Below are 22,368 nucleotides of genomic sequence, written 5' to 3'. Positions count from 1 at the left end.
GTAGACAAATACTGTTTTAAGCCTACTGGAGCGCTTTGTCCTCCCCTCATAAGTGCATACCACATACGTACATCTCAGTGGTGTACTATTTTGTTCCTGTTAAAGTCTTAATGGCCTAGATACTGAGAAAGGCCAGCCAAAAGTACACACCTGCTGGTGTTGTAGACAAATACTATTTTAACCTCTTAAGGACCCATGACGTATGCATACGTCATGAGTCCCGGTCCTGCGATATAACGCGGGGTCACACGGTGACCCCGCATCATATCGCGGCGGGCCCGGCATCATAGTGAAGCCGGGACCCGCCTCTAATAGCGCGCGGCACTGATCGCTGTGCCGCGCGCTATTAACCCTTTAGCCGCGCGCTCAAAGCTGAGCCGCGCGGCTAAAAACGAAAGTAAAAGTGCCCGGCTAGCTCAGGGAGCTGTTCGGGATCGCCGCGGTATAATCGCAGCATCCCGAACAGCTGTAGCACAGGAGGAGGTCTTCTTACCTTCTCCTGTGCTGTCCGATCGCCGAATGAATGCTTCAAGCCTGAGATCCAGGCTTGAGCATTCAATCGCCGAAAACCCTGATTGATCCATTCCTATGGAGATGGATCAATCAGTGTAAAAGATCAGTAAATGCAATGTTATAGCCCCCTATAGGAGCTATAATATTGCATTAAAAAAGTGTAAAAAAAATCATTAACCCTTTCAATTATCCCTTCCCCTAATAAAAGTTTGAATCACCCGGCATTTCCAAAAATAAAAAAAACATTATGTAAATAATGATAAAAATAAACATATGTGGTATCGCCGCGTGCGGAAATGTCCGAATTATAAAAATATACCACTTTTTAAACCGCTCGTTCAATGGCGTACGCGCAAAAAAATTCCAAAGTCCAAAATAGCGTATTTTTGATCACTTTTTATACCACAAAAAAGTGAATAAAAAGTGATCAAAAAGTCTAATCAGAACAAAAATTGTACCGCTAAAAACTTAAGATGACGGCGCAAAAAATGAGTCCTCAAAGTGCCCTGAACACAGAAAAATAAAAAAGTTATAGGGGTCAAAAGATTACCATTTTAAACGTATAAATTTTCCTGCATGTATTCATGATTTTTTTCGGAAGTGATACAAATTCAAACCTATACAAGTAGGGTATCATTTTAACCGTATGGACCTACAGAATAAAGATAAGGTATCATTTTTGACAAAAAATTTACTGCGTAAAAACAGAAGCCCCCAAAACTTACAAAATAGCGTTTTTTCATCAATTTTGTCGCACATTGATTTTTTTCCCCGTTTCACCGTAGATTTTTGGGTAAAATGACTAATGTCATTACAAAGTAGAATTAGTGACGCAAAAATTAAGCCATTATATATAATTTTAGGTGAAAATTTGTAAGAGTTATGATTTTTTAAAGTTAAGGAGGAAAAATTGAAAATGAAAAAACGGAAAAAGCCCGGGTCCTTAAGGGGTTAAGCATAGGTTTATGGAATGGACTGTTGCAGGAATTTCTACAGCTTAAACTCTCCCCCTTTTAAATCCTCCCCTTGATTACCTTGTCACATATAATACTACCTCTTTTTTTATAGCACTTTTTTTGCAGATTTTAGTGTTTTTTGAAATTTGTGTTTTTTGCACTTGTATGTTCTGTAATCAGGGCTCTGGCTCTCATGAAGCAAGTGAGGTGATCGCCTCAGGTGCGCTGTTGCAAGGGGGAGCAAGGGGGGTCCAGCACACATTACACTGAGGCATTGATTCCCAACCAGGGTGCCAGGACACTCTGGTAGGAAATATGGCGCTAAAAATTTTTGATTTTTCTACCCAGGCCTGCACACCTGTGAGTCAAAGGCGTGCAAGCCAAGTGGGAGGGAAGCCTGTGTGCAGTGCCGGGACGGGTAAAGCTGCAGCTCCGGTCCTCCTGTATCCTACCTCTCCTGTGGAGCAGCTCTGGACTCTGCATTCTCCCTGGTCCCTCAGCAGAATGATGTGGATGGAGGGAAGGAGCAGAGGCCTACTTAGCTTCAGGTAGTGCACCCCCACCCTTCTTTCACTCCTCCACACCTCTCTGTCACCCCTCGTAACCTCTCTGTAACCCCTGGACACCCCTCTGTTATCCCGTACACCCTTCTGTCACCCCTCTACACCCCTCTGTCACCCCTCTAAACCCCATAGTTACCCCGTGCACCTCTCTGTTACCCCTCTACACCTCTGTCTCTCATGTACACCCCTCTGTCACTGTGTGGGGTAATGCAGGAGGCATTGTGTGTGCTTGTGGGGTGGGGGGGCTGGAGGCATTTGAGTGAGGCTTTAAATATTGGGGGAGATTTATCAAAACCTGTGCAAAGGAAAAGTTGCCCAGTTGCTCATAGCAATCAGATTTGTTATTTCATTTTGCAAAGGCCTTGTTAAAAATGAAAGAAGCAAGCTGATTGGTTGCTATGGGCAACCGGGCAACTTTTCCTCTGCACAGGTTTTGATAAATCTCCCCTCTTTGTGCGTTGTGGGAAGGCTGGTGGCATTGTGTTTGGAGGAGGCTGGAGTCATTTGTAGGGAAAAGTGGAGGATAATGCTCGAAAAGTGCAGAGTCTGATACTAATATGTTTGTGTTGCAGGTTCCATGATGTCCTGTGCCAGATGGAGCAAAAAGAGCTAGCTACAGCTCTGTCTGTAAGGTGCATGTAACAATGTTTAGCACTTATCTGATCACCTTGTAGTTTGCAGACTTTGTTTACAGACTTTTTATAATGTATGAAAAGTGACTTGTTAATTTTGAAATAAAATCCATAAAAGCCAGGTAAGAAGTCCAGAATGGAAGGTAACGCTTGTCATTACATTCTCATGGCATGAAGGACATTTCCAAAAGAATCTGCATGTCCTACTGAATAACAGTATAATTTCACTAACACAGCACACACCCTATGCGTGTAACAACAAGGCAAAGTATTCTACACCCCTATCGAGGCTCTCTGTAGCCCGGAAAAATGTAGCCGTTTTTAATAGCAATTTGCCACAAATAAATTCGGATGAAACTGAAATTTTGGGTGAAATTCGGCGGATCGGCCGAATAAAATTTTTCAAAAATTTGCTCATTTCTACATATATATTATTATTATTATTATTATTATTATTTTAAGATTTCAATATAATCAATTTCAATCTAATCTAATTTTTATGCCAACCTATCCCTGGGAAACACACAGAGGCTATTATGCTTTATTGCACATTTTGGAATATAAATAAGTATTCTATCTGAGCAGAAGTGAAGAATGTGCATTTTTATATTACATGTTTGAGCATTGTCTAGAGGTATAGGAAGCCATTTCTCAAGGTTAAGGTGCTGAGGAAATATATTGCAGGTCACAGTTGATTTTTTTAAAACATTCTTTGCTTCATGGCTGTGGAAGTGCAATGGAAAATTAATACAAAAGACCAAAAAGTAATTCACACGGCAGGAATACAGAAATTGTAAAAGCACAGACAGCACTACAGAGGAGCAGTGCCATTCACACACAAAGAATTTTGCTCATGTAGATGGCTGATTAATTGCTGGCCTGCCTAGTTGAAACTGCAACAAGCTAGATACTGCCAGCATGCCATCTGTTACCATGGAAATGCACAATGTTCCTGGTTCTGACAAACCCTTGAATGCTGGAAAGATTGTGCCATATGTAAATAAGGCAAATTAGTTTTCCTATATCATCCAGACAAGGTTATACTAATATAAAGCACATATTCTTACCATAACCCCTAGCGTGTCATGAATAGAAGCCACCTCTTCACACAGAGGAACCTGCACAGTACTCTCACAATAAATACCCTGCACAGATTTCTGAATACCATTTCATCTGCCTGGAACACATTTAACTCTTTCATGTCACTGGGCCTGCCTATTAAGCAGAATGAGGAAATAATTGAAAAGGAAAAAAAAAAAAGAAAAGATGCCATATGTATTTTTATTGTATTAATATCCTCATTTTTGGTATGTATTTATTGGAGTGTAGCCAGGCACAGGATGTTTGCTTTTTGCCACTTCAAGTCCTTGTACGCAAAAGAGCAAGAGAATTGGCTGTTGTTCAGCGCAAAAATAGAATAAAAAAATAAGAACTCATAATGAATTGTGCTTCAAAATAATATATGTCTTGCCTATTTTAAATATGGTTTAATATTCACCAGAAGGCCCTGATGTTACTTCAATTTCACATACCCCTTTCCATGGCCCTCTGGCCAATTTGCCAGAATTGTTTTCTTGTTTACAATTCTCACCTCTCAGTAATAAAAGGAATGAAACCACCTTAGCCTTGGCCTCCTCTCTTAGGGGGCTTTATGTTAGACACACAGGCTGCCTAAGTTCTATGTACGACTTTGCTTAAGATAGTCCTTGCATTACGAACTTAAGCATTCATTTGCAAGTTCCTCTGTCATAATCATATAAATTTGTATTTATTTGATTAATAATTCTGCCACACCATGACAACATATTATCACGATACTGTTACTAAATTATAAAATATATATACACTTACCTATATCTCCCCAAGTGTGCCCATAAAGCAGTAGATACCACCTTTACACAGTCTTTGTAAGTCCGTGTAAGGGATAACAGTGCAGGTATATCCAATGACTCACAGGTTCATTTTCCCTTCTGCATGTCAATAAGGCCCAGACCGGCATTACAATTTCTTTTAGCCACAATTCATGACAAAGTTTGCAGTAGAAGGCTACTTTTTACTATTAGACCATCTTTAGGCTAAAAGAGGCGATCAGCAACACAGTTCACCATGGTTCTATGGATGCCCATACAGTTGAAAAAGGCTCAAGCTGCCCCCTTGCATATGCCCCTGATTTGTTCGGCAAAGGGCCCAAAATGTACTAACCCCTTTTTTGTGTTTTTCTTTTCTTCTAATTTCAGATATATGAATGCCGTAGACAACTTAATTTGCTTAAAGGGGTTATCCAGGAATAGAAAAACAGCTTATTTATTTTTTAAAAAATGCTACCTTTCTGTCTCCAGGTTGGGTGTGGTTCTGCAGCTCATTTCCATTGAAGTGAATGGAGGAAAAGAAGAAAAAATAAATAAAAAAAATAGGATAGTACATATTGGGCACTTTTCCCTGGGGAGAGCGCCAAAAAAGTGCATAAAGGGTTGGTTCACATTTTACATGTTTAACATTACTTTTTTAAACAAAAAGAAATGCTGAAAACCCAAAATGTGAAATGTGAGCCAGACTCACCAGCCCTGTTCCTGTCTGTCATTTTCCTCTGTAGCTCAACCTCTAGTGATGTCATCACTAGAGGCAGGGCTACACAGGACCAAGAATGGATTTCTGCTCACTGTATATAGTATACAGCCATCTTTATAGATAGTTGTATACTGTATACCCCTATCCCCAAAGGAGCTAACTAATCCTGCTCTGCAGCGCTAGCTATCTCTTTCCTTGAGGGGCTCATGCATAGTGCTCAGCCCAGGGGGGTTACAGTAAACCTGCAATCTATACAGACTTATGGTTTACTGTACCTTCTGCCCTGCCCAGCCTGAGTTGTACATGCAGCTGTATAGCCACTGGCACAGCACAGCCCCATTAGGAGCAGGGACAGTATGCAGTGGTGTACTATGCACTGTTTGTATACTGTACCACCTGAACAGGTAATTAGTAATGCTATGCATTACTACTTACTTCCATCGGTGCTGACACAGGTAAGTTGACACACTTTGATACAAAAATCCCCCAAAAAAGGGCTAATGCTAAATTAGCATGGCATTTTTCATGGCTTTTTATTACCCTCCCATATACTTTTGTTGGAGAGAAATGTCAAAAAACACCATAGATTCAGCATGCCGTCATTTTGGCAAACTGCCTGCATTTTATAATTCCCTATTCACATCATGTCAACATTTGGTTGCTGCGTTTTTGCCTTGAAAAAAATGCTGTGTGGCAGTTGTGGTGTTTTTTGGGGGCATTTTTGCACAAAAAACACAAGTTTAAACCTAACCTAATGTCGCCTTCCTTTTAAGGTGTATAAAAAAAATTGAAAAATGTGAGTGGGCTTTTTAGTGCTCTTCTGCATTTTTCTGATGCAGTTTGTTGCTTTTTTTTTTTTTTTTAAATAGCCGTTTAGTAAGTGCATGTTTTGCTTTTATTTCTTCTTGTGGTGTTTAACTCATTACAAGTCGTTTTATGACTCTTTGATCATGTTAGTCAAGGAATTTTGTGTTGAAACCTTAACCCCTTAAGGACTCAGGGTTTTTCCGTTTTTGCACTTTCGTTTTTTCCTCCTTACCTTTAAAAAATCATAACCCTTTCAATTTTCCACCTAAAAATCCATATTATGGCTTATTTTTTGCGTCGCCAATTCTACTTTGCAGTGACATTAGTCATTTTACCCAAAAATGCACGGCGAAACGGAAAAAAAAATCATTGTGCGACAAAATCGAAAAAAAAACGCCATTTTGTAACTTTTGGGGGCTTCCGTTTCTACGCAGTGCATATTTCGGTAAAAATTACACCTTATCATTATTATGTAGGTCCATACGGTTAAAATGATACCCTACTTATATAGGTTTGATTTTGTCGCACTTCTGGAAAAAATCATAACTACATGCAGGAAAATTTATACGTTTAAAAATGTCATCTTCTGACCCCTATAACTTTTTTATTTTTCCACGTACAGGGCGTTATGAGGACTCATTTTTTGCGCCGTGATCTGAAGTTTTTATTGGTATGATTTTTGTTTTGATCTGACTTTTTGATCACTTTTTATTCATTTTTTAATGTTATAAAAAGTTACCAAAATACGCTTTTTTGGACTTTGGAATTTTTTTGCGCGTACGCCATTGACCGTGCGGTTTAATTAATTATATATTTTTATAGTTCGGACATTTACGCACGCGGCGATACCACATATGTTTATTTTTTTTTTTTTTTACACTGTTTTATTTTTCTTATGGGAAAAGGGGGGTGATTCAAACTTTTATTAGGGAAGGGGTTAAATGACCTTTATTAACACTTTTTTTTTAAATTTTTTTTGCAGTGTTATAGGTCCCATAGGGACCTATAACACTGCACACACTGATCTCTCATCCTGATCACAGGCGTGTATTAACACGCCTGTGATCAGCATTATCGACGCTTGACTGCTCCTGCCTGGATCTCAGGCACAGAGCAGTCATTCGTCGATCGGACACCGAGGAGGCAGGTAAGGGCCCTCCCGGTGTCCGATCAGCTGTTCGGGACGCCGCGATTTCACCGCGGCGGTCCCGAACAGCCCGACTGAGCAGCCGGGATACTTTCAGTTTCACTTTAGAAGCGGCGGTCAGCTTTGACCGCCGCTTCTAAAGGGTTAATACCGCACATCGCCGCGATCGGCGATGTGTGGTATTAGCCGCGGGTCCCGGCCGTTGATTAGCGCCGGGACCCACGCGATATGATGCGGGATCGCGGCGCGATCCCGCTTCATATCGCGGGAGCCGGCGCAGGACGTAAATATACGTCCTGCATCGTTAAGGGGTTAAAGGGGTACTCCGGTGAAAACATTTTTTTCTTTTATATCAACTGGCTCCGGAAAGTTAAACAGATTTGTAAATTACTTCTATTAAAAAATCTTAATCCTTCCTGTACTTATTAGCTTCTAAATACTACAGAGGAAATTCTTTACTTTTTGGAATGCTCTCTGATGACATCATGAGCACAGTGCTCTCTGCTAACGTTATTATAATAATAATAAGTCTTTATTTATCTATTGTTGTTTATCTATTGTTGCCACCATGCTGCCCTTAGCATACATCTGCTATGCACAGTTGCTAAAATGGACAGAGATGTCAGCAGAGAGTATTGTGCTTGTGATGTCATCAGTGTTCCAAAAAGAAAGGAATTTCTTCTGTAGCATTCAGCAGCTAATACGTACTGGAAGGATTAAGATTTTTTAATAGAAGTAATTTACAAATATGTTTAACTTTCTGGCACCAGTTGATTTAAAAGAAAAGAGGTTTTCACTGAAGTACCCCTTTAAGGACAGAGACCATTTTTTTTCTTGAGGACACAGTTTATTTTCATTTTTGTTTTTTCCTCATGGCTTTTTAAGAGACATAAAGCCATGTGAGGGTTTGTTTTTTGCCAACTGTACTCTAAATACTCTATAAATAACCATAAAATGTTCAGCAAAATAAAAATATTACTATTTATGAACTGCCCTATTTTGACCCCTATAACTTAAAAATTTTTCTGTGTATAGTTTTTTGTTATGCTGTAGTTCTTATCAGTATCATCACTTTTTATTTCATTTTTCTGGGATGCCATCTGACCAAAAATCATCAATTTTGGACTTTAGTATGGTTTTAAGATCCCTGTATTGGATCTTTAACATTATAATTAAATAGTTTGGACAATTTTGTACTAGATGATACCAAATATGTTTATTATTTATTAATTTTGTTTATTTAAAAATTTTCTATATTAAAAATTGGAAAGGGGGTGATTTGAAGTTTTACTAGGAGAGGGCTTTTTTATATGTTACAAAGCATTTTTTATTTTTACATTTTCACTTTTTAAGTCCCCTCAGGGGACCATTATATTTAATCACTTGATTTACCATGTAATGCTATGCTATTGCATAGCATTATTCAGTTTCATTGGTGGTATGCTGGTGGATTCTGCTAAGTCAGGCTCTAACAGAAGATCTCCATGGGACCTGAATGGGCTGCAAAAGTAGGCCTTTTGGCAGAATGATCGGATCACTGCAGTCATATTGCCAATCGCTAGGTAAGAGATGCGGCACCTGCCAGAAACCTTTTAAATGCAACATGTGAGTGGCAGCTGCTGAAAGCATTTATCACTTACTGTCCATGAAGGGAGTGCAGTATAAAGTGTTGTAAGAACCAGGCAGCAACATGTTCTCTAACATGTTAAGAAGGTAAAGAAAAAATAAGCACCCAAAATGCGGCGTCTGTCTCCATCCCAGCTAATAGTAGGGGGCCTATCCCCTTTCTAATTGGCTCAGATCCATCTTGCCCAGCCCCCTTTTCTGCTTAACAGACATTCCAACTAAATAATCTAAAGCTCATTTATCATCATTTCTGGACCAAAAAATAATATTATTTTATTACTTACATTGGGGAGTTTTTTTTTAGAAGTGAACCCAAACTCTGGGCAATTCTTAAAGAAAGTTTAAATACATTTCCTGATTGGAGTCCGGAGCCAGCCAGCAGTTGTTATGCACTTAATGCTTTGTAACTAAGTTCTAACTTCCAGTTTTAGAGAGGTGTTTAAAATATTACTGCAAATGAAGGTTATGTAATTATAACCATAGGTCTTTTCAGTGAAATCCATTAGCAGAGTTTGATGAATTTTCTGGGAAATAATACAGCAGGAAGCCTTCAGCATGCAGTAGTCATTTCTCAACACGTTCTCAAAAGTTCTGTAATGATTATTTAGTGTTTGATACACAATAAACTAAAATAACAAAAGAGAGAAAATAAACTTTTAACAAACAATATATACAAAGTTATTCTGTACATATAGTAAATTGGAAGATTATTATTAGATTTATGTTAACAAGTAAGCACTTGCCATTATGTGATATAGATCATATATGGACGCATAAAATCACCATCTGAATGCACCCTTAGACCAGTTTAATCCATTCATCATCCAAATTAGGCTAGGTTCACACTGTGGAATTTCTGGGCAGAATTTCTGCCGGAGATCGAGCTGGCGGCACTAGGACCGCACGGACTACATTGCCGTCCTCATAGATGGCAATGCATTTCTGAGCAGATCTCCCAAAAGATCCACCCAAAAATGCATTGCAGTCTATGGGGGCAGCAATGCAGTCTGCTCGGTCCTAGCGCCGCCGGCTCGATCTCAAATTCTGTCCAGAAATTCCATAGTGTGAACCTAGCCTTACAGCTGCAATCCTCAACATCCTGCAGTTTAACTGATTTAACTTAGATCACCAAGTCATACTATGGTGGTCTAGATTAGGTCTAATGGCACCATGCGAGGTATTAGGACTGCAATAAGCTGCAAAAACTATGGCACCCTGGTTTTCTTTGAGGGTTACTGAGCAAAATTGCCATCATGACATGATTATCATCACCTTATTTTACTGTACTCTAAATATGGCCCTCTGGTTTCTTTGCAGATTTCTTTGCAAAACTGCACCTGCACCTTTAAATTACCCTCATCCATGCTGTAACCTGTAACTGAGGAACGGATAGGTGAGTGCCATGTTTTATTTTCACCACTGTTACATTTTTGTCAGTAAAATTATACAAATTCTCAAATGTTACGTTTTTGAATCATGTATACTAAAGCCTAGTGTTTTTGACTGTAAAAAAGGCATACTTGTTTCCTAAATATGCTAAATGTGAAAAACTAAATGGAGCTTCCTGATTGGCCCTGCATGGCACCATTCACAAATATATATATAGTGTGTGCTCCATAGTGTGATCCAGTATATCTACCTATATATATATATATATATATATACATATGCTCCATAGTGTTAGTCAGTGTTTTGTTAAAATGATCTACTTTCAACATACAAAGGTCTTAAAACATAAACAGCTTCTATACATTTTACAGAACTCAGGTTGACACAAGACCATCTATCTAGTAAATCTATATCAATCAGCTTTAGTTTCCAAGCTTATGTTGAAAGAAATCTATGAAGAGTTTTGATTCTGTATAGTAGAAATATGTAATAAATATTGTAGAGAATTTAATGCATGTTTAGGTGTGGTAGGTATTAACCCCTTAAGGGCACAGCTCATTTGGCCTTAGTTTTTCCCTCTTCACATTGTAAGAGCCATAACTCTTGTTTTTCCATCCACAGACCCATATGAGGGTTTGTTTTTTACAAGACCAAATTTTTTATGAGACCAAATGTTTTTTATGAGACCAAATTTACGAGTATTATTGTACTGCTTAAAACAACTTTCTCAACAAAATAAGTTTAAAATTGCCCTATTTTAACCCCTATTACTTTATTATTTTTCCATATATGGGGTTGTATGAGGGCTAATTTTTGTGCCGTGATCTGTAGTTTTTAGTGTTACTGCTTTTGTGTATATGTGACTTTTTAATCACTTTATATTACATTTTCTTGGAATGTGATGTGACCAAAAAGCAGCAATTTTGTACTTTTTTGTTCACAGCATTTACCATACAGGATAATTAACATTTTTTGATAGTTAGGACATTTTCACTTATGGCAATACCAAATATGTTTATACATTTTTTTTAAACACTTTTTTTTTTTTTTGTAAAATGAAAAAAAAGGTGCAATTTCAATTTTTATTTGGGGATGATCATTTTCCTTTTTTATTTTTAACTTTTATACTATTTATTTATTTTTCATTTTCATGTCCCCCATAAGGGAAAATTTTCACCTTTTGGTTGCTAATACTAAATATGCATGGGCATAGTACTGATCAGTATAATTGGCCCTCTACTTCTCTGGTCTGCTGGGAGCCATCATGCATCAAGAGAGCCCAGCTTCTGAACTTCCTACATATACAGGATGTAAATGTATGTCCCGATGCGGGAAAGTCCAATGTTCTTAAGGAATTCAGTGTTTATAACAACCTTTTGGAAAGAGATATTAAAAGGAAGGAGGCTTACCATATTAGGCTATGTTTGCATTATACAATGTTCTGGGTATAAGTTGGCATACCAGCTTCCGCAAATAATAATTTTGGAGAATACCGCGGCATGGAGTCCTGCAAAATAACAGTAAAAAGGCATAGTGAAAAATTATGAGACAGCTGCTTCTATAGTTTTTCAACTTTTACTTATAAATACATCAAGTTTATGCAAAGTCTCAAAGTTTATAGTGTTGACCCTTCTTTTTCAAGATTTCTGCATTTTTCCCTGGCATGCTGGATATCAGCTGCTAAGCCTACTCCTTACATAGTTATACAGTATAGTTAGCACCGTTTAAAAAAAAGACACATCAGCTGACTTGACTTATGGTGACCTATTCTTGCTTATCAGTGCTTGGAGTTTATCCAAGTATATGCACCATAATAACCTTTATTTATATAGTGCTCTTTTTTCTGAGAAAGCTCTGGTTCACACAACACAGTTTATTATGTACTGTATCTTTTAAGCGTACAGGAGGAATTGATACTGGAAACAAGAAAATATTGAGTACCCAAACTGGTAAACAAAAAATTGTATCATATCTTCTTAAAATCACAGAACAGAGACTATACTTACAGGTTACTAGAACAAAGACACTTTAATAAACAATTTCCAACATGATTCAGATATGCAACAATGCTACTGTCAATAAAGAATTATGCTTTATAGACAGTAGTCCCCAGTTCAGAACCTATAACCCACAGCAGAGAGTGGCTAAAAAGAGTAATTTTTTTGGAGAACATGGCACTTCTGATTTCAGTGGGTATTTAGTCATGCTTCATTTTTCCTGGTAGGGCTACACAGTAATCGATTGGTTGGTGACCTCCAGATTATAGCTGAATGCTGGCAGTCCTAATAGTGGATCAGTTTTGAGGACTCTTCTGATATAAAGTGTTGTAAAATTAGAACAGCATAATTAAAGGGGTATTCCAGTGGAAAACCTTTTTTTTTTTTTTTTTTTTAATCAACTGGTGCCAGAAAGTTAAACAGATTTGTAAATGACTTATATTAAAAAATCTTAATCCTTCTAGTACGCATTAGCTGCTGAATACTGGAGAGGAAATTATTTTCTTTTTGGAACACAGAGCTCTCTTCTGAATCACGAGCACAGTGCTCTCTGCTGACATCTGTCCATTTTAAGAACTGTCCAGAGTAGGAGAAAATTTCCATAGCAAACATATGCTGCTCTGGACAGTTCCTAAAATGGACAGAGATGTCAGCAGATAGCACTGTGCTCGTGATGTCAGCAGAGAGCACTGTGTTCCAAAAAAGTAAAGAATTTCCTCTGTGGTATTCAGCAGCTAATAAGTCCAGGAAGGATTAAGATTTTTTTATAGAATTAATTTACAAATCTGTTTAACTTTCTGGAGCCAGTTGATTAAAAAAAAAAAGTTTTCCACCGGAGTACTCCTTTAAGTGTATTTGTTTCCATAAACCAATATTGTGCTTTAAAGGGGTACTCCGCCCCAAACATCTTATCCCCTATCCAAAGGATAGGGGATAAGATGCCTGATTGTGGGGGTTCCACTGCTGGGGACCCCAGTGATCTCTGCTGCGGCATTCGAGACTTCCGGTGCATGGAGCAAACATCGCTCTGTGCCAGATGACTGGCAATGTCGGGCGGAGGCTCGAAATGTCACGGTCATGCCCCCTCAATGCAGGTTTATGGGTGGGGTGTGATTCCTTCCAGCTCTTCAAGGTCTATATACAATCAGATTTTTTCAGAATTTCAAAATCGTTAGTTGAGGGTTCTATGAAGGACACATTCAAAAACATGCTAATCTTTACATAGACTAGGCAGTTTAAGATTGCATGAGATTTTTAACAATGAGTCTGGCTGTTTGAAAATAAGCAGCACGCCCCTTTTTCCAAGGCCACTCCTACCTTTTTTAAAGATCGGCTCACATGGTGAAATGCTTTCAAAATGTGTGCTGCACAACTTTTTCAACCAATCTGGTGTAGATTACAGACATACACACACGCACAATAAGCGGATTCAGTTTTGAATATTCCCTCTTCTATATTAATATATAGCTAAAGGTAGAAGATAAGATTTAGCCCAATTAATTTTCAGACCAGGTCACAATTGAGTGTATATATTATCTTACCTTTAAATAATCTAAAAAGTTAATAACAAATAATAAATATAATTGGAAAATGTTCTTGTATTCTGTATGTTTTGTTAAATATTAATACTGCCATGTTTGCATTACAGCCATAATATCATTTGTTTTGAAAGTTCTGACAAATATTGTTAGTTTTTTTGAATTTTGTGTATGAAACATCTTTTTTTTTTATTACAGGACATTTGAAAAGTAAGCCTCACCATAAATACACATTTACACCATATATTTTTAATTTTAATGCATATGTAGTTAACAGGTAGCCAGTTTTCATGTGATGTTCTGGTTTACATGCTTGCTGAGTTTATATACAACCAGATGATCAGCGCTATTTAATACATACGTTGCTATGGTGAATTTCCAATCATTGTTAAGAGAAAGGTAAACATATAATTTAGCAGTACATATAAATCACCGTGGGTGTCAATTTGCTGCTCATGTCGATTATTTATATGCGCTTTAAAATAATTACCCAAGTTTGTTACATCCAGTTTAATTTTGCTTTTAAGTAGTTACATGTTGGAAAGAATACAGGTAGGTAAATATATTGATTCTTCTTTATTGAAGCAAATACAACAACCTTCACTATTAGTTGGCAAGGAGCGCTTTATGGAAGCTGCATATATACCTGATAACAAGATACCTAAAAGCAAATGTGTTTTTCTTTCCTTCACAAACCCTTTTTCAGAACTTATATTTTCTCTTAGGCTAGGTTTCCACTTGGTTTTTTTTGTACACCTAAAAAAACGCCAGCAAAAACGCCAGAAAAACTGCCACAGGTTTTTCCTGAGTTTTGGCAGTTTTTCTGGCGTTTTTTTCTGGCATTTTCCCTGGTGTGTGGAAACAGCCAAATTTGTCCCCTGTTGCAGTTTTCTCACTGTCTTCTGGGTACCACTCTGTGGGTCGGATGCTGAGCGTCCGGTCCACAGAGTGTAAGGAGATGATGAGTGATGTACAGCATCACTACTCACCTCCCCGGCTGTATAGTATACAGGAGTGCATAGTGTACCTGTGTATACTATACAGCCGCCGGGAATCCTGTCACCAGACTGACAGGACTCCCTGCTCCTATAGCCCCTTTGGGCGGTATACAGAATATACAGCTATCTATAGATAGCTGTATATAGTGTATACAGAACAGGAGGTCCACTTACCTCCCTCGTTTCTGTCACTACCGGTCCGTGTAGCTCCGTCCCCTAGTGATGATGTAATTAGGGGCGGGGCTACAGACATATATAGATATGTAGATATGGCATTATGGGTGCTCTCCCCTGCAGAGAGGGCAAAACATTTCCTAACCAATTTTTTTTGTGTTTTTTTTTCTTCTCGTTTCAGATCCATGTATGCAGAGGATTATGACGGATTCGATGGATTACGACGGATGAACTTTATTTTTTTAATTTTAATAAAATGATTAACGAGGGCTGTGGGGGAGTGTTTTTTTAAATAAAATATTTTTTCCAATGTGTTGTGTATTTTTTTAATTGAATATTCAGGCTTAGTTATGGAGGCTGTCTAATAGACGGAATCCATGACTAAGCCGGGGCTTAGTTTTAGCCCGTAAAACAGCTGGCGCTAACCCCCAATTATTACCCTGGTACCCACCGCCACAGAGGTGCCAGGAAGAGCCGGTACCAACAGGCACAGAGCGTCAAAAGTGGCGCTCCTGGGCCTAGGCGGTAACAGGCTGGCGTTATTTAGGCTGGGGAGGGCCAGTAACAATGGTCCTCGCCCACCCTGGTAACGCCAGGCTGTTGCTGCTTTGTTGGTATCGTGCTGATACTGAATATACAGGGAACCCTATGCATTTTTTTTCATAAATAAAAAACAAAAAAAAATGCATAGGGTTCCCCCTATTTTCAGTATCAGCCAGATACCAACCAAGCAGCAACAGCCTGACGTTACCAGGGTGGGCGAGGACCATTGTTACTGGCCCTCCCCAGCCTAAATAACACCAGCCTGTTACCACCTAGGCAAAGGAGCGCCACTTTTGATGCTCCGGGCCTGTTGGTACCGGCTCTTCCTGGCACCCCTGTGGCGGTGGGTACCAGGGTAATAATTGGGGGTTAGCGCCAGCTGTTTTTGGGGCTAACACTAAGCCCCGGCTTAGTCATGGATTCCGTCTATTAGACAGCCTCCATTACTAAGCCTGAATATTCAATAAAAAAGAAAACACAACACATTGGAAAAATTATTTTATTTTAAAAAACACTCCCCCACAGCCCTCGCTAACCATTTTATTAAAATATAAAAAAATCCTGTTCATCCGTGGTAATCCATCAAATCCGTCGTAATCCTCTGCATACACGGATCTGAAACGAGAAGAAAGAAAAAAACACAAAAAAATAGGAAATTTTTTGTGCTCTCTGCAGGGGAGAGCGCCCATAATGCAATGTCTACCTAAACAGTGAGCCTCCAATTGGTGCAAAACTACAACTCCCAGCATGCCCAGACAGCCTTTGGCTGTCTGGGCATGCTGGGAGTTGTAGTTTAGCAACAGCTGGAGTCTCCCTGTCTGGGAAGACACTGGCAGAAGGGTCTGTTCACATTATCTAATACGGACAATGTTAACAGAGCCAGGCTGGATTGCGTCTGTAGCTCAGCTCCTAATGACGTCATCAATAGGGGGCGGAGCTACACAGACCCGCGGGGACTGGACAGAGGTAAGGGGACTTCTCCATCTTCTTTATACACTATATACAGCTATCTATAGATAGCTGTATATAGTGTATACCGCCCAAAGGGTTAACCTACACTGTCCAGCAGTGTAAGTTAACTCTTTCCTTGCTGGGCTGGTGCATAGCGCACAGCTCAGCAAGGGGTTAAGTGAGCCAGCAATGTGTATACTGTATACACATTGCAGGCTCACTGTAAGTTCTTGCTGGGCAGTATGTATACGATGTATATCTACTGCTCAGGATCAGCTGTTCTCCCGGCTCTGTAGCCCTGAGAACAGCTGATCCCAACAGTCACTTTGATCGCAGCGGGTGCCAGGAGAAGTGACATCCGCTGGGATCTGTCCCTTACTGCAGGTACTAATACTCCCAACATGGAGTACACTCTGCTCCATGCTGGGAGCTGTAGTACTTGCATTAATAGACAGATTGCAGCGAGTGTCACTCCTCCTGACACCCATTGCGATCCTCCAATATAATGTATAGATGTGGCCGGCTGCTCTTCTATGGTCCCTGCACTGCCGTATATATACACATATTCCTATTTCCCACAGAGTTGTGATTGGCTGGAACCATCTGGCCAATCACAGCTCTCTGCGGAAAATAGGAATATGTGTACATATACGTCAGTGCAGGGGACCATAGAAGAGCAGCCGCTGCATCTATACATTATACAGGAGGATCGCAACGGACCCCAGCGATCTTTCAATTAGTACAGGTAACTACTACTCCTATCATGGAACAGTGTGTTCCATGCTGGGAGTAGTAGTACTACCTAAAAAATGTAAAAAAAAAGTGAAACATACACACACACTACATTTTTATTATTGTCGGCTACATTTTTAGTGCCCTACCCGCGCACATAAATTGATCCCTGTTTAAAAATTAATAAAAATGTTGTTATAAAAAAGATATATTTAGTTAAATACAATTTTTTCCATCACTACTGTATCTTTTTTATTATTATTTTTTAATAGTACCCTACTAAATTTTAATAAAAAAAGGTATCTCCAACACTTTTTTTGGATCGCTAAAGTCAAAAAGAGAATAAAAAACGCCTGAAAAAACGCCAAATTTAAAACCCACATGGCGTTTTTCTTGGCGTTTTTTCACTCCCATAGACTTCCCGAAAAAACGCCAAAGTCTCGACAAGAGGTCGTTTTTTAAAAACTGCCAAGGAGCCCAAAAACGCCAAAAGGATTAAAAAAACGCCAAACTGAAAAACGCCAAGTGGATTTGGCATTTTGCAGTTTACTATTGACTTGCAGCTAACATCTGGCCGCAGCGTTTTTTCACAAAAGAAACGCCATGTGGCAGAATGGGCGTTTTTATTGGTGTTTTTGTCAAAAAAAAAACAAGTGGAAACCTAGACTTACAGTATCTAACAAGTGAGTCCACCCGTTACATTTTTGTAAATATTTTATTATATCTTTTCATGTGATAACACTCCGCTACAATGTAAAGTAGTGAGTGCACAGCCTGTAGAAAAGCGTTTTTGCCCCCTTTAGAATAACTCAACATACAGCAATTAATGTCTAAACCTTAAAAACAAAAGTGAGTACACCTTAAGTGGAAATGTCCAAATTGGGTACAATTAGCCATCTTCCCTCCCTGGTGTCATGTGAATTGATAATTTTAAAAAGGGAGCAGGTGTTTTAAAATTGGTGTTACCACTCTCACACTTTCTAACACTGGTCACTGGAATTTTAACATGGCATCTCTCTAAGGATCTCAAAAAAAGGATTGTTGCTCTACGTAAAGATGGTCTTGCCAAGTGTATCTTGCCTGCAGTCAACTATGGTGGTGGGAGTGTCATGGTCTGGGGCTACTTGAGAGCTGTTGGCACTGAAGAGCTACAGTTCATTGAGGAAACCATGAATGCCAACATGTACTGTGACATACTGAAGAAGAGCATGATCCCCTCCCTCTGAAGACTCGGCCGCAGGGCAGTATTCCAACATTAATACCCCAAATACACCTCCAAGATGACCACTGCCTTGCTAAAGGAGCTAAAGGCAAGAGTGATGGACTAGTCAAGCAAGTCTCCAGACCTAAACCCTATTTATCATCTGTGAGGCATCCTTAAACAGAAGTTGGGGGAGTGCAAGGTCTCTAACCCCTTAAGGACGCAGCCCATTTGGGCCTTAAGGATGCAGACAATTTAATTTTTACTTTTTCGTTTTTTCCTCCTCGCCTTCAAAAAATCATAACTGTTCATGTGTATTTTCATCCACAGACTAGTATGAGGGCTTGTTTTTTGTGTGACCAGTTGTCCGTTGTAATGCCATCACTCACTTTACCATAAAATGTATGGTGCAGATAAAAAAATACTATTTGTGTGGTGAAATTAAAAAGAAAACTGCAATTTTGGTAATTTTGGATGGTTTTGTTTTCACGCCGTACAATTTACGGTAAAAATGACATGTGTTCTTTATTCTTTGGGTCAATACGATTAAAAGGCTACCCATGATGTTGTGCTTAAAAAAATTTTTGCGCCGTGACCTGTACTTTTTATTGAAACCATATTTGCTTATATAGAACTTTAAATCCATTTTTTATTAATTTTTTGGGGAATAAAATGTTATAAAAAAGCATCTATTTTGTACTTTTTTTATTTTTACGTTCACGCCGTTCACCGTATGGTATCATTAACATTTTATTTTAATAGTTCAGATATTTACGCACGCGGCAATACCAAATATGTATATAAAATATTTTTTAACACTTTTTGGAGGTGAAATAGGGAAAATGGAACAATTAAAATTTTTATTGGGGGAGGGGTTTTTTCAAATTTATTTTACTTAATTTTTTTACTTTTTTTACTTTTATTTTTACACATTAATTTCTTTAGTGTTGTCACATAAAAAGACATAAAATATTTACAAAAATGTGAGGGTTGTGTTCACTTAGGTGAGATATATGTTTTCTATACCATACATTTTGTGTTGCAGGATCCTTTTCTTTTTTTCAGAAGTGTCTTGCATAGTATCACTGTTGTATAACGAATCACTTACATGGGCATCACCTCTTTGGGAATTACATGATATCTAATCTGCAAGAATTCCTGACTACATTTAGTCTTTGAAGAACCTAGTTGGGCTTCAGGGAACCTCTTCTTTAGGAAAGTTTTATTCCTGTATCAATACTGCACCTATAAGGGCCATTTCTTGAGGTCCAAGGTAATGCTAATGGCTAGGGTAAGTAGGAGAATAAGTGAAACATATTCATTAGTCTAACTTTTTTTTGGATCCCTCTTCTCAGTTCAAGGCTTTCTTAATTCAAGATCTACCCGTCACATTATTTATCAGGTATTGGTTTAGATTCCTGTAAAGCAGCTTGAATAGCTACTTTCTATGGCTTCAGTGAATAAAGAGGTCCTGCCAGAAATCATCCACTGTGCCACAGACCCTTTGACCCCGCAGCTTGGGGTTTTTCTGGAACAAATTGCCCTTTATGTCCAATAGAGTCTTCCAGCACATGTTATTGACTAAAACACTTGCTAGATAAAACATTGAGGAGATCACTGCTTCTATCATTTTCTACCTGTCATGTGTCTTCCTTTGTCTCATCCTGTGGTTCAAAGTTTGCCAGGTCAATTAAAGCCTTATGCAGACTTTGAAGGTGTTTTTCCTTAGCAATGAGACTAAGGATGTATCTTTCAACAGAGGATTGAAGAAAAAATGGAGCACTCACCCCAAGCTGAAATCTTTATAAACATTTATTCCATTCAGGACATCACAGAACACGACAGGGAGCAAGGTTTGCGGGTGCGGATATGAGGTGGGGGTAGACGAACAAACTGAGGAGCGACAATTATTTCACGCTATGTAGCACTTCCTCTGGTGGAGAATAGCTTCATAGCATGAAACAATTGTCACTCCTTCATTTGTTCGTCTACCCCCGCCTCATGTCCGCACCCGCATACCTTGATCCCTGTCGTCTTCTGTGATGTCCTGAATGGAATAAATATTTATCTAGACTTCAGCTTGGGGTGAGTGCTAAATTGTTTTGCTCAATTTTTCTCAATGTCAACTGTTCTCTAACATATGTGAGCGCCCCCATAAGTCTAACACATGAGTCGTGCAGCCAGCATAATAGAAGCACTACATCGGTCAGTGAATGTCTCCACATATTGCTTCACATTGACTTTGGTGCCAGTGTCTGCTCTATCTTGCTGTAGACTAAGGATGTATGTTTTCAGATGTATGTTTTTTACAGTAAGTCAACTGGTTGTATTGCAGACTCAAAGTATAATGTACGTTGAACCCAATGTAGCATCTAGACAAATGAATATAGCCTGTCTAGCATGATATGGCACAGTGTTTACTCTTTATTGCTTAGTTGATGATAATGTTGGATGTACCAAAGTGTTCCACATAGTTCACTTCTGCATTATATCACCAATACATATATATATATATATATATATATATATATATTTTTTTTTTCAATTTGAGCTTGAAAGAACTGATTCCACGGGGTCGGATGTCACACATAAGTGGTACTTTTAAACATGTTAGGCTTGAAAAAAATAATATCACATTCTTTAATTTGCCGCATTAAAAATAAAATGGACAATATGTTCAGGGCAAATAATTGTTTGAACTGAGGATTTTATTATTAATCTGTGAAGACTGTTGAATTTCGGGTCACAGTAAGGGTTGATTACGTACAAGATGCACAAAGCTTATTCTGCCAATGCTTTTGAAAAAAGCAAGTAATTTAGATTCAGAATTGGTCCTGGATTGAAGCTCAGTCCATTACTGGCCATTTTCAATTTCAGCTTTACAATAAACATCAAGCTCTGCAAGGAAATTAGTACATTTGGTATCTATTGGGAGAGATGGGAGGGTCTTTGACGAGATGACACTTATCACCAAAGCTTCAGTTAATGAAATCCTTGAGTGGTATCTACGTTTGACATATTTTGACATTTTTTGAAATCACATCCAGCGTTTTTTTTAACCACAATGTTCTTCTTTATAAGATGAAAAAAATCCATCTAGCTTTCAAACGAGTGTTGAAGAACAGCAATATTAATGGAAAAAATTAATGGATTCTTACAGCAATTTGGATTTTTTTAAACCTAAGAGATAGATATACAAGATTGCGTATATTTAAATGAAATTCTCAGCGCAATGCATGTGATAACATATACTCAGGCTTAAAAGACATTCATTTACTTCAATTTGTTGTTTGAAAGTTTTTAATAATGCAGCATATGGTTATCCTCCTCTTCACTCATTTCATTGATTTAAAATATACAGAATAGAGTCAATAGGGGTGCAATTTAAAATCCATCTATGATATAAGTACACAACTACACATAGCATATGATAATTGCAAGTATCATGCGAACAGGAAAGATGCAGTAAATTAGACACTTATAGCTGACCATCATGCTTTTATGTCTCCCTTCCTAAAGTGGCATACTGCATATACACTTGGAAGCACTGAACATGGTTGCATAATTGAAATTAGGAGTAAACAGCAGCACTGTACTATGCATCAAAATATAAAGCAGTTGTGCCCCCATTTGCATATCTATAAGTGTCATCTTTATAGTACATATAACAAATAAAGATAACATATACACTGCTCAAAAAAATACCTCCTAGATCTGAATGAATGAACTAATCGTATGAAATACTTTCGACTTTACATAGTTGAATGTGCTGACAACAAAATCACACAAAAATTATCAATGGAAATCAAATGAATCAACAAATGGAGGTCTAGATATGGAGTCAAACTCAAAATCAAAGTGGAAAACCACACTACAGGCTGATGTAATGTCCTTAAAACAAGTCAAAATGAGACTCAGTAGTGTGTGTGGCCTCCACGTGCCCGTTTGACCTCCCTACAATGCCTGGGCATGCTCCTGATGAGGTGGTCTCCTGAGGGATGTCCTCCCAGACCTGGACTAAAGCATCTGCCAA

General features: G+C 38.5%; 1 long non-coding RNA gene across 1 annotated transcript in view; it reads right to left on the bottom strand.

Annotated features, from left to right (window-relative positions):
- Positions 1-22,368, bottom strand: part of LOC130361793 (uncharacterized) — a 409,253-nt gene that overhangs the window by 5,571 nt on the left and 381,314 nt on the right. The window contains exon 3 of the long non-coding RNA XR_008891156.1: positions 11,611-11,708. This is a non-coding gene — a long non-coding RNA (uncharacterized LOC130361793). The remainder of the gene's footprint in view (positions 1-11,610; positions 11,709-22,368) is intronic.

Source organism: Hyla sarda, chromosome 3 (assembly GCF_029499605.1).
Source record: "Hyla sarda isolate aHylSar1 chromosome 3, aHylSar1.hap1, whole genome shotgun sequence".
Taxonomy (NCBI): domain Eukaryota; kingdom Metazoa; phylum Chordata; class Amphibia; order Anura; family Hylidae; genus Hyla; species Hyla sarda.
This window is presented reverse-complemented; position numbering and strand designations above follow the sequence as displayed.